The following is a 13,079-nucleotide window of genomic DNA, read 5'->3' on the forward strand; positions in this document are numbered from 1 at the left end:
TATGAAGTTAGAAACCCAAGAAGAGAAACCAAAAAAGCATAAAAGAATTATTTTAAAAAAGAAAAAGCTTCACCTATTTTTCCTTTTGATACACTAGCATTGTACCTAGAGGTCCTCAAGGAGTGATGCTGGAGGTAATACGTAATGGCCTTGGTTAGCCAAATTCCATCACAAGCCCCTACCACTATTTCTCACAACCACCCTGAGGGAGAAACACTCTCGGCGGCTTACTTAACCTTGATTCATAACGTTACACTTAAACCATACATCAATTGAATTAGGGGAAATTTGAGGTCAAAAATGGCCTTGTAAGGGAGTTTGACTAAAATATTTTCTCAAAACATGGGAACACGGTAAAGTTTTGCAAATGAACTCTAAACTTGTCGAAGATTGTATTTTTAGAACCTATTCTTCAAGATCTTTCCATTGGTATATGGGCTCTTGGGTTCTAGAAGTGGAACAACGAAGTTTATTCCTTAGGCAAAAAAGAATCTTTGGTTTAACTTTCTTGTCCCACTTCCAAAGCCTAACAACCCACATATCAACAAAAAGCTCTTGAAGAGCAGGTCCTAAAAATGCAATATCTAACAAGTTTAGAGTTGATTTGCAAAAATTTTATTGTGCCCCCATTTTTTGAGGGACTGTTTTAGTCAAACTCCCTTATAAGACCATTTTTAAACCTCAAAATTTCCCCAATGGATCCTTGAATGTGAGATATACCTAGGGGGCTTTGTCTCACCTAATATTAGAAACATCTTCCAATCACACACAGACACATTCCTACTCAAATATACTACACACACCCCCTAGGGATATCACTTTTATAGGAACGATTATTGCTGATACACTACTATTTCCAAACCCTCATCATCAAGCAATAACTAGGTGAAAGGGCCATCTCCTTCAACCCCACCAAAGAGGATGAAGAGAAAAAGAAGCTACAACTAGTAAGAGTGAAAGCAAGATAAAATAAGCAAGAAATATGGATGCAAAATCTACTTAAGTGAAGTGTTGGAGAAAGGAAGCATCAACAATCAACCAAGGAGTATACAAGAATAATTTTTTCTAGTCAAGTTTTACCAAATAGTATATATCATTTTGAGTCATATAGATCATGGCATGTATTCACTATAAAATTTGAGCGTCAAGCTCTCTCGTGAAAATTGTTAAATCTTGTGAAAACGTCATGAATGCCTAGGCTAAGCGCTAGCATTGTAATAAAATACAAATGGCCAAAAGGCTAAATGGAAGAGTAGAAACCATACTGATCTCTTACATAAGGTTGATACTCTACTGAAATTCTAGTATCTTATGTGTGAAAACTTGTGGCTAACTTTCTATCTTCTCCTCCCTTTTTTGCCCTCTCTAGTTAGAGCTTTAGTGAATGAGGTTTGCTTGCTTGTGTGAGAATATTCATGAGCTTTAAGAGTGTGAGAGATCCTTCTCTTACTTGATTGAATATTCATTCTCCTATTCTCTCTTTGAGTGGGGTATTGTAGATTAAGGGGAGACCATTGGAGCTTCCTAGATAGATTAGAGACCTTTGGAGCTTTTTGCTATAAATCTTGGCTACAACGATAAGGATGGAGGCATGCATGGGTTAATGAGATAAGTCTACTAGAAAATAAATATAAAACCTATGATAATGACAAAGTATGGTATAAAGAACTCGATAAAAGTTGATAGACTCGAAAAAGTTAGCATTAGCTAATGAGAGACAACTTGAAAGTACAATTGTGGAAAGTTGTATTTGTTTTCTTATAGCACCATACTCACGTTGTTTACCAACTTAATATAGATCATTTACATCTAATACGTTTTGTTTTATATGACCATCTAGTCACTCACGACTTACTTTTTAATGCTTAACACGCTTGCAATTTCTGGATTAGAAACTTGACAAGTAGAGGGACTTAAAAGTATTGAGAAATATACATTGGGTTTGCACAATAATTTTAGAAGCAAAATCATGATCCATAAGCAAAACATAAACCTCCATGAAAAAATATTTTTAAAAGATGACCACTCTCATGAAATAGTGACCAAGAGAGCACATTTAAGACTCCATGAGACAATCTTAATAGAATACCACCAAAAGATGTAGAGCCTCAACCTTCGCAATTTTTTTTGAGATGAAGGCATGGAATTCATCCTATCATGCCAAACCAAAAATAAAATTATAGCTTGAGATAGAAAAGTACATTCAATACAAGGGAGCTAGAGATAGAAAAATACCTTCCACACAAGCTGAGATATTAAACCACAAGGAGAGTTATTCCATGGAGCAGCTAGATCGCTGGCTATCACAGGTATGGTCTCCCTTATAGGACCTACAGTTGATACAAGAAAGTGTCCCATAGTCTCAAGACAACCAGTGGAATCAAAGGAAGGAATCAACCATTGAGCATCATCTATGGAAAATCTAACTACCTCATGAGCCACCAATCTACAAAGAGGCACATTAGGAGGCAACGCCCTCTTCTTGATATAAAATTGGCTAAGCACATCCTTCATCAAGCCTAGAGAGACTTGCTTGCCTAGGTGCCTTGAGTGCCTTTTTTGTTTTCCATCCTCATCCTCCCCTTGACTACCATCATCACTCACCTCTTCATTATCCTCTAGACCCTCATGATGCATATTAGTCTTCGTAAACAAATATTAATAAACAACAATAAAAAACAATAGCATTAAAGCAATCATGTATAGAATGATAAGCAACTATGAATAACAATAACCAACAATGATGTATATATGAAATGGACATGTAAGTGATTATTTGTGCACTCAACAACTTCATCAATGGTATTGAAGTCCCCATCTACTTGTGCTTTGTTGTCAATGAAGACACATATTTTTGGAGCATGGCCTTTCTTTCTTGGAGAAATGTCCAAAGGTCTCATACATGATGATGCTCCCTGGTCTATGACAGGTTGGGAACACATCCTAAACGTCGCTTCATGCTAATTTGAAATCTACTATGAGGTGAGACACCTTTCTTTCTCTTGCAAGGCACTCTTTTTGGTGCCATAATATGCAACCTAAGCATAAAGCACAATAGAAAATCAAGAGCCACAATGTTTTTGTTTACTGCTTAACATTGTTAAAATCCTATTTTGGCCTAGTCACAAAGTGTGCACGCCCACACAATTCTTTTCAATCTTATGTGTAGGCATGTGGGAATAGAGACATACACATATATGCAAAGATGCGCCTTCTTTCTCATGGATGCATATGAAAAATTACACATTTACGTAGTCAAAATCCACGTGCCTCCACACGCACATGCAACATGAACCAAAATGTTTACATAGCCCCTCACTTAAACATGTGCTACATCCTTGTGAGAGCTATATAGTACCTAAGTGAGTTCTACTCCTTAGCAAATGATAATGAATAGATATATGAGAAAAGGTATTTGAAATCATAGATATGCCCTAATCATTGTATAATTCAAAACAATCATAAAATGAAGAAAGCATAAAAGAAATTTAATACATATTTTTTGGAAATAAAAATATGATTATATATTAATCAAAGATGCTCATATTATTGGAATCACATCATCTACACACCTCAACAAAGGACACAACAACAATTGTGGGAGCATATGAGTATGCAATCTACTCATTGTCTATTAATATCCCAAAATAAGAACACCATGGAAGGGTAACTTACTTTTAATCAATTTAACTTAGTAAGTGACATTCATAAGCCTCATCCTCCTTAAAAACACATGCTAATGTCTCATAACCTCAATATACAAGGTAGACATTCCGATAATGCTGCATGGTTGAGAAGAAGAACATGTCATTGTTTAGATTAGAAGAAGAAGAAGAAGGTCCATTGTCTTTAGCATTCCAATGGTTTTATCTTGGTTAGGCTAGAGTTTCTATATATCAAACTAGCACAATGTTAAGGGGAGAGTGCCATTGACTAATGATTTTCAAGTAGAACAATGTCCCAAAAACATGTAGTAACTATTAGGAAGAGATTTGGATTTCAGATTATGAGGCCTTGGCAAATATTTAGATCATTGCTCCCACATATCCCTGACCATTGTTTGTGTGCATACGGACCATGAGGCAGCTCCCACCCCTTTTTTTTTAGTTCACATTCTAGGTTCCATGAGTCTTCATTTTCCTTTGCAAGTGTTTGTCACTTGTGCGAACATATACCTAAGAAAGGAGGGATCTAGCTTCTCTTGCAACATAATCACCACATGAGAAGAGGTGTGCGCTTGCCAAGAGCATTGCAAACTTGAGTACTACAGAGGTATAAGCATGCCATTGTAAAATATGAATAATTATGGTATCCACACCGAAAAATCTAGTCCTTGGGATGCTAACTTCCACAATTAGGCAAGCTGCCAACTTCCGGGATTCCATGGAGCACATGCCATAGGCACTGACACTCCAAAGGCACGCGCAAGATCAAAGCCATCTACACTCCAAAAATAAGGGGGCAACAGTGCCCCCCCCCATCATCCGTGTGCACGCAGACTATGGGGGGGCTGCCGCTCCCTTGGCTTTTTGGAATGCAGGTGGTAGCACGGGGGCTGGTGCCACCAAGTCGTGCCGATAGACCAGGATCCTGCCTTATCGCGGGAGGCTGATCATGCTGATGGGGGACCTCTCATCATTTTCCACCTCGGCCTCTCATCGTTCGTCACCTCAGCTACTGTTGTAGGTGCTTCAGCAGGCCCAGCATAGTCGAAAGCAGCTCAAGCAACGAATTCGGCAGCTTCGTTGGGGGGGCGAGAGGTATCGGATGGACAAGGATGATGGGCAACATGTAGCAGGCACTTGCAGCGATCACAATATACGCGAGTTGACAAGTGGCAGCTCGATAAATGGAGGGGGAGTGCAACCCGCTGATGGCAATGCCTGGTAGAGAGAGACACAGAGAGAGACACAGAGAGAGAGAGAGAGAGAGAGAGAGAGAGAGAGAGAGAGAGTGTGTGTGTGTGTGTGTGCCATTATGGGCGCTTTAACACGTTCAGCAGTCGAAAGGAGCTCAAAGGCATCGGATGGGTCGCTTCGCTCGGGGGTGAGAGATTGAAGGGAGATAGAGAGAAGCGAGAGATGGATTAGGCGCTCTTGGGTCCGCCCCACAAAATTGTCTCGATAGCTTGTCTAGACGAACAGCAAACGACAAGCAAGCAAATGGCAATCAAATGGCGATCAAAGGAAGAAGAAGAGGATTGGAGCTCACTGTGAAGAAAGCAACCCCCACTCTACGAAGCTCCCCTCCTATCAAGGAACTTTAGACACTAAACTAGATAGTAAAAGGACTCACATCTAGTAAATGTATAAAATTTTCTAGTTAGCAAGTATGGAATTTTAGATCTCAACTAGGTTTTTAATTTTACTATATAGAAATGAAGTTAGAACTAGTAAATAGACTGGTATCTAGCAAATGCATGTATTTTTCTCGTTACCATGTAGGGAGTTTTGGATTTAAACTAAGATTTTAATTTTATTAGATAAATATAAAGGCATTTATATCTAGTAAAATAAGTGTTTACTTAACAAATAAATCTTATAACTTATAAGTCATAGAAAATAGTCATTATCATAATAAGCTAAGTAACACTTCTTAAAACCATCTTATGCTAATGTGTTGGACCCGAACCTATGTTACTAAGTCTTGGACAACTATTAATGTAACTTACATCTCAATCTCCTCTTGCATGCTTTGCATTTCAAAGACACTTTTCATGTGTAGGCAATGATAAAAAAACCATTTCATATAGATATTGTTTACACCAAACGTAGTTTTATGTACTAATCACATGATGTGTAAAACTTTAATGTGATGTAGTATTGAGAAGATTCTATTATGGTAACGTAGGAAACTTGCAAATTTATCAAGGTGTAAACTAGCCAATGTAATTTTTTCATATTCTCATGTATGGTTTATATATCTAATGTCTAGATAATCAACACTTATTTATTAAAGTCGCACATACACATGATATATATTGTGTCACAAGGATAGTTGGGACCACCTTAAACCTTCTATTCAACCCTAGTGTAGCACAAGAAGGTGGAAGATGTGTTTACTTGGCACAACAGACACCAGGGAACCACATGGTGCACTACCTGCTTATATAGGTGCTATGCTAATATGCATGCATGGTGGATCTCCAATGGTCTTTGGGTCCTTTCCATCCTCTCAGAGATGCCATCCAACCATATCCCCTTTTTAATCTCCCTTAGGGTGATCCTCTTAGGTAAGACATCTAACGGTCCCTCCCCATTTAGACTCAACACCTTTTCTCGATGATAAACAATTTGTTCAATCCCTATGTCACACATGGAAAGGATTCAAGGAAAACATGTGATCTCCTATGTTCAGATGGATCAAATGCTCAAAGAGCGTTGTTAAGGCCTCAAAGAGACATGGCACCAAGATGGTCGCTTGTAGAAGAGGGAATTGCCCCCTTGTTGCTAAGGCATGAGAAGTTGCTATTAGTGCTCTTGGCATTACTCTTTGAGATCATGTACTACAGTTGGAATCGAGGAGTTTTTCCGAAAGGAAGAAGAAAGGAAGGTCTCTATTGCTAAGGCCCAGCTCAAAGGTATGTGGGACATCATGGGTGGTGCTCCAACTACTTGGTCTCTAGGTGCACTTAGATCTAAACACAAGATAGAAACCATTGTTTTTGTAGAAGATGAGATGGGTAATATGTTTTTTGATGATCAAGGGATTGCTTGGGTGTTTAGTTGCCACCTCTCCTTGATTGCTCGAAATTGATCCCCCAAAGACACATGACTATGAAGCTAGGTTGAGGCCTTCTTTAGAGACTTTGTTAAAGGGATTCCTATGCATGAAGCTCTAATGCTCAAAAAGCGCTTCTACAAGGATGAGAACAATATAGTACTATGGGCAATGAAAAAGGGGGAGGCCCAATGCCATGATGACCTCCCCCTTGAACTAAATTGGGTTCATGCCTCAAGATGCCTCTCTCAGATTTTAAATAGAGGGCTCATTAAATTAGTGCCCAAGTCCTTTGAGAGAAGCAAGCCAACTCACTGCAGGCCTATTAACAATGCTCCCCTTGGCATACAAGGTTCTAGCCAAAACTTTGGCTATGAGAATTAGGATATTGTTGTCCAAAGTGGTCTACCAGAGAAAATATGGTTTCATCCATGGGTGCTCTATACAGAATGCGGTTATGAACCTTGTGCTTGCTATAGATGAGGCTCTGATTTACCAAATCAACTTTGTCTTTGTCAATATGGACCTTGATAAAGCTTATGATAGAGTCAACTAGAGATTTATCACTACTATACTTTATGCCTTGTTTCATTAAGACCAAATTTCATTAAGATGGTCGCATCATTGTTCTCCAATGCATTGGTCTCTATGATGGTTAATGGTTTGGCTTCCCCCCCCCCCCCCTTCCCCCTCAAGAGGTCGATATGACAAGGATGCCCATTGGCCCCCCTATTGTTTGCCCTCATCATCGACCCTTCACTTAAGAGAAATGATAAGGCAATGGTTGATGCTACTATCCAGGGCCTACCCATGCCTAACAAATAGCAATTCATGGTGTAATTTTTTGCTAATGAAAATGCTAGCATATTGCAAGCTAAGAAATCATGGATCCATTTACTAGCGATCTATAAGGATTTTTCAACTCTATCGGCATCCAAGATTAGTGTTAATAAGATCGAACTAATTCCCCTCTCTTTTGTAGGACATTAGTAATGGTTGGAAGCATATGGTTTTAGGCTAATAATTACTAGGTAGATTGTTAGGTACTTGGGATACCCCTTAGGTGTTGGGATCAACATCAAACAACAATTCCAGTGTCATAAAGATAAAGTGGAGGCGAAGATAGCTAAGTGGAGAGAGAACCAACTGATGCTAGCAGATAGGTTGATGGTGGTCAAGTCAATCCTTACATCGAACACTATATATATGGGCTCTCCTTCCAATCAGCACAACATTGTGGAGCAAGTAGAAACAATGTTCAAATAGTTTATATGGAAGAGACATGATGGAAGTGGTGGCCCAAATCTCCTGGGATACCCTGACAATTGATAAGGAGGATGGGGGCTTTGGATTAGAGTCCGTCCCAAACAAGGCCAATAGATTGCTCTTTGGTCTACTTAAGAAGGTTCTTTCTGATCAATTGTGGGTACACCTTTTAAGGGATTGGATTGAGTCCTCTCTGACTATGGGGCGCCATTGGCCACAATCCAAATGGTTTGATATTCTTGGCAATAGGCTGCCAATTAAAATCACACAATTTACCACAACCCAAGAATGTGATCCTGCAAGAGGGGAGCTTCCCCCCAATCACAAAAAAGCTAAGGCTATCCAAGGCAATCCATATCAAGGGCTTGAAGACTTAGATGGATCTTAGGGATGGAGGAACCTAGAAAGAACTACATGTGATCAATTGCTCATCAATTGGCCTTACAAAGAGAGAGTCATTGGCTCTGTAAGGTCACATTCGGACACAAAACCCAATGGTCAACTTCACCAACCCCCAAACTGGTGCACCTAACTAAGCTTATAACATCCCCCATATGCAACCCACTTTGGGTGTGCAAGAAAGAAAGGGATATTAAAGACCCGTAGTGACATATGAAAATCAATAGGCTACTTATTAGAGCTAGGATCTCCAAGATTGTTAAGGTACCTTCGTGGTGTGTATCGTGTAGGAATAACAAGGAATGTACCAAGCACCTGTTCTGGGGTCTTCCCCTAGTCCCAAGTAGTTTGGAACGAACATAGAGTGCCAATGACATGGTAAGAGTGCACATGGAAGTTTGTCTTATAAAGAAATAAAGATGGGAAATAGATTGAAAAATGGTTATATAAAATGCATTGGTGCCTATATCCATAGCCCATCTAGTTGTCCTTCATATTCTATAGCACACGCAATTTAGTTGTAATATTTTGCAAGTAGCAACCAATCATGTGACAATAGCTATATGTTTCAAGGATAGAATCCATCATGATCCTAAAAGATCAAAGTTTGAACATGTTAGTGCAAAAAAAGTGGATTTAAGCAAGTTAGAACTCATTCTATTAGATAGTGTGGAAGGAAAATGGAACTAATATAGGTAATGCTTTTTCTAAGGGAAATTTTTGGTGAGATTTCTTAGATGGCTTTCACTCCATTTCCCAAATAAGTAATATCATATCTTATTTTACATCATGCCATAATTAAAATGTGTAGGTGTCCCAAAAGATGTCACCCAAAAAAAACAATGCATGATCATAAGAAGGGTGCCTAAAGTGTCTCTTTTGGAAGATGAGAGGAACTACATTGTCCAAATAAATAACATCATGGTTTATTGGACATAATCCCATCACTATAATATGTAGGTGTCCCAAAAGATTACCCACAAAACATGATCATAAGAAGGGGACCTAAAGTGATTCTAATTAAAGGTGGTTTACAGGACAAGCATTACCAAGGTGGAGAGAGAACAAGATAAATCCATATACTTGGGAGTTTGTTGCTCATTTAAAGGTCCTACATGAGCAAAAAGATAAGTGTTGTGTTAATGCTTTTGGGGGTGCATTTTGTGTTAAGTCTGGATTCTTTGGCCACAATTTCCCTATTTCTAGTCTCCCCACAACTCTTAATGATTCTTTCTTTCACAAGCACATATGTCATTGTGGGGCAATGCACGTTAGTTTTCCTTGTTTATCTTTGGTATTGAGCTTTTTAATGGTGACTTTCCATATAAGTAAGTTGAGCTTGGGAGAGAGGGTACTCAACCACACAATTCTCATCTTGTACTTCCAAGTCCCCGATTGAGTCCTTGAGACCTCAATTCTGTTACTACCTTCTTTCACTTCTTGAAATCCTTTCTACTTTTGGCAACTTGCTCTTGTTTACTATTACATATGACTAACTAATAACTAACTATTAGCCAACATTTGAGTAGCTAAATACATACAAACACTTATAGTAGACATGACAGTTTCTACTTTTGGCAACTTGCTCTTGTTTACTGTTACATATGACTAACTAATAACTAACTATTAGCCAACATTTGAGTAGCTAAATACATATAAACACTTATAGTAGACATGATAGTTTGATTAGTAGAAGGGGACAATTTGTTGTCTTCAACATGGACTCAATGAAATTGAACTATCAGTGAGCTTCTAATGAGGATGAGCTGTATGTTAGTTTATTGCTATTACTCAATTGAATTTGGTTCCTTTTTTGTATTACAAAAGATACTTGATTGAATGAATTGTCTACTTTAATTCTTAATAAGAATTAGTGGAATATTAGACTAACATAGATTTGTATAATTTATTATTTTTACTATGAATTAGAATTTATATTGAATATGTACAAACATAAAATTGGGTGATATGGCTAAGCCAAAATGTTTCAACTCTTAGCTGGGTCTTTGAAGGTAACCTTGAAGACCTGGTCAGTTTTCCTAAGTAACCTTATAAGTAGAGCCAAATCACTGCCATATATTTTTAAATTCTATATCAATGGTAAGTTACCAGCTTAAATTCGTGTATCCTCATTGTGAAATCCATTTTCTAGCACTATGCAGGTATCCAAACACATAAAATATTTTACTATATGGTTTGAATCCTTATAGGAAACAATGCCAAGCAAGACCATGTAGATTGGTTAGCAACATTGTGAGGTATAATGTTGACCTATGTCAATGTGAAAGATAGCAAATACCATTATCAAAATTAGATGCCACCAACAAGTAGCCCAACAAGTAGTCCAAGAGATAGACCTTGCAGTCAAAGAGATCAAGGACATGCCCAATGTGCTCACCACAGGTATTGTCATCCGCGACCATCTACAGCTCATGATGTACAACATTGTCTACAGGATGATGTTCAACACAAGGTTCAAAGGGTTTGATGACCCCCTCTATGTGCAGCTCATGACCCTTAACAGGGACAATGGCCTTCTCGTGCAGGGCTTCAAGTACAACTATGGTGATTTTGTGCCTTCCTTCAAGCCCCTCCTCTACGGGTACCTCAAGCAGGTCTTGAACGCCAACCAGCGGAGGCTCACATTCCTCCGGGACGTGTTTCTTAACAAGCGCAAGAAGTAATAGTTACTTGTCATTTGCTGCTTTGTCTGTAGATTCCGACCATCTATTGTACTATACCAAAGGAAACATTACTTAACCTAAATGCTATGTATTGAGGAATTTGAGACCCACGGTACAATGCTTTAATCTACAAACAGGTTCCGGTGTTGTATGGGTGCAATTCCTACCATTCTACAAGACCTGTAATTTTTTACGTATTCTTTTAATTGGATTTGTAGGCAGAAGGGGGAGAAGATTGGAGTGGACTTCTTTCTGGACGCCTTCCTCAAAGGAGAGATCAGTGAAAACAGTGTGCTGTATCTTATTCAAAACATGAATGTTGCAGGTAGGCTATTCGTCTATATCTTGCTGTAGCAAATTCAATCTTTTCACTTAGAGCATTGAACAATCTTCACTACTTCTGGGGGCCTTTACAAACCTGATCTGTATATAGATAGGGAGTTCTCCTCACTCATGGTGGAAGACAAATGTCTAATAATGGATGACACTCTACTCAGTATTGTATACTTGTAGGTGCTACAAGGAATCACTTTAGGGAAAATTGATTCTATAAAGTGCTTAGATTCTTCACCTTGTCAAACATTCATGAATTATGTTCTTATATGATTGTTTGGACTTATTTTCATGTGCAACAATTGAGACCACATTGTGGTCATCGAAATGGGGCATTGCAGAGCTAGTGAACAATCCATACATCCAAAAGAAGATAAGGGATGAATTGAATACAGTGCTAGGAAAGGGTGTACCAATAACTGAGCATGATGTCCCAAATCTACCCTACTTGCAAGCAAGCTTCCCAAATTTGTGCATAATTTTTGGACCCTTGAAAATATTCTACATGTATAAGTGAAATGCAAGATGTGTGCAAAATATTATTTGGAATTGTAGCACTTCATGTGTGCAAAATTCTCTTCAAGTCAATGAAGATGAAGAAAAATCGGTACCCAGCATTGGTGTTGTTTGTATCAGGTCACAATGAAGGAAATCCTCCAAACACACATGCTCATTCCCTTGTTGGTACCCCATATGAACCTCCAAGAAGCCAAGCTATGAGGCTATGACATTCCAGCAAACACCATAGTTTTAATAAATGCATGGGACATAAAAAATGACCCCAGGTATTGGGACAAGCCAGAGAAGCTCATGCCGGAGCGGTTTTTGGAGTGGAAGATAGAGCTCAATGGGGCTGACTTTAGGTTAATCCCATTTGGCTCAAGCAGGAGGAGCTGTCTAAGGAGTATTATAGCTTTGCCAATACTAGCACTAGTGTTGGGCAAGATGGTGCAGGCCTTTGAGCCTCTGCCTCCACCTGGCATGGATAAAGTGGACCTGAGGTTTGTTGGAGGAGGGCAATTGAGTCTCAGTATTGCAGTGAGGTCCACTGTGGTGGTCAAGCCAATGGAAGAGAGAGAGAGAGAGAGAGTTGATGAACATCTGGGGTGTTGTGCTTCTACTGCCTGGAAGCCCCTACAGCCTGTACTTCCTCCATAAATTGGACAATGGTAGTCTAATTGTAGATGCACCAACAAGTAGTCCACATGTACATATGATGCACCTCAATTAGAGCCAGCTCAAATTGGGCCGACTCAATTCATTAATGGAGGGTTAGTGCATTGCTAGAGTCTTTGTGGCACTATATGCTAGCCACATCTTGGGCTAGTGATACCTCAGTTCAAAATGTGTGCTAATATTTCAAGGACTAATATGGTGTGAGGTTTTCTCATCTAACGTTCACTATGTGTATTGATATTTGCTGCATATGCAGGTTTCTGTTTCAATAAGCAAAGCATCATCATCAAAGGATGTTTCAAAGAAGAGTAAAGGCTCCAAGGAGGAACCAAAAAAAAAAAGAGAAAGGTGTATAGTTTACTAGGGTAGAAGCATGATGCTCCAGATGAGGTGGCATATATTCTCTCTCTCTCTTTTGCTTGGGTCTTAATTTGTCAAAGCTATTTTGATTACTTATATACATCATAACTTTATTGGCCCTTCTTTCACACGGATCCTCTC

At 38.9% G+C, this 13,079-nt stretch overlaps 1 pseudogene; it reads left to right on the forward strand.

Annotated features, from left to right (window-relative positions):
* The first annotated feature begins 10,541 nt into the window (after positions 1 to 10,541).
* LOC148037405 (trans-cinnamate 4-monooxygenase-like) lies at positions 10,542 to 12,560 on the forward strand (annotated as a pseudogene).
* Positions 12,561 to 13,079: the final 519 nt, after the last annotated feature.

The sequence above is a fragment of the Lygodium microphyllum genome, chromosome 4, assembly GCF_053477565.2.
Source record: "Lygodium microphyllum isolate KBCC chromosome 4, Lygodium_microphyllum_v1.1.10, whole genome shotgun sequence".
Taxonomy (NCBI): Eukaryota; Viridiplantae; Streptophyta; class Polypodiopsida; order Schizaeales; family Lygodiaceae; genus Lygodium; species Lygodium microphyllum.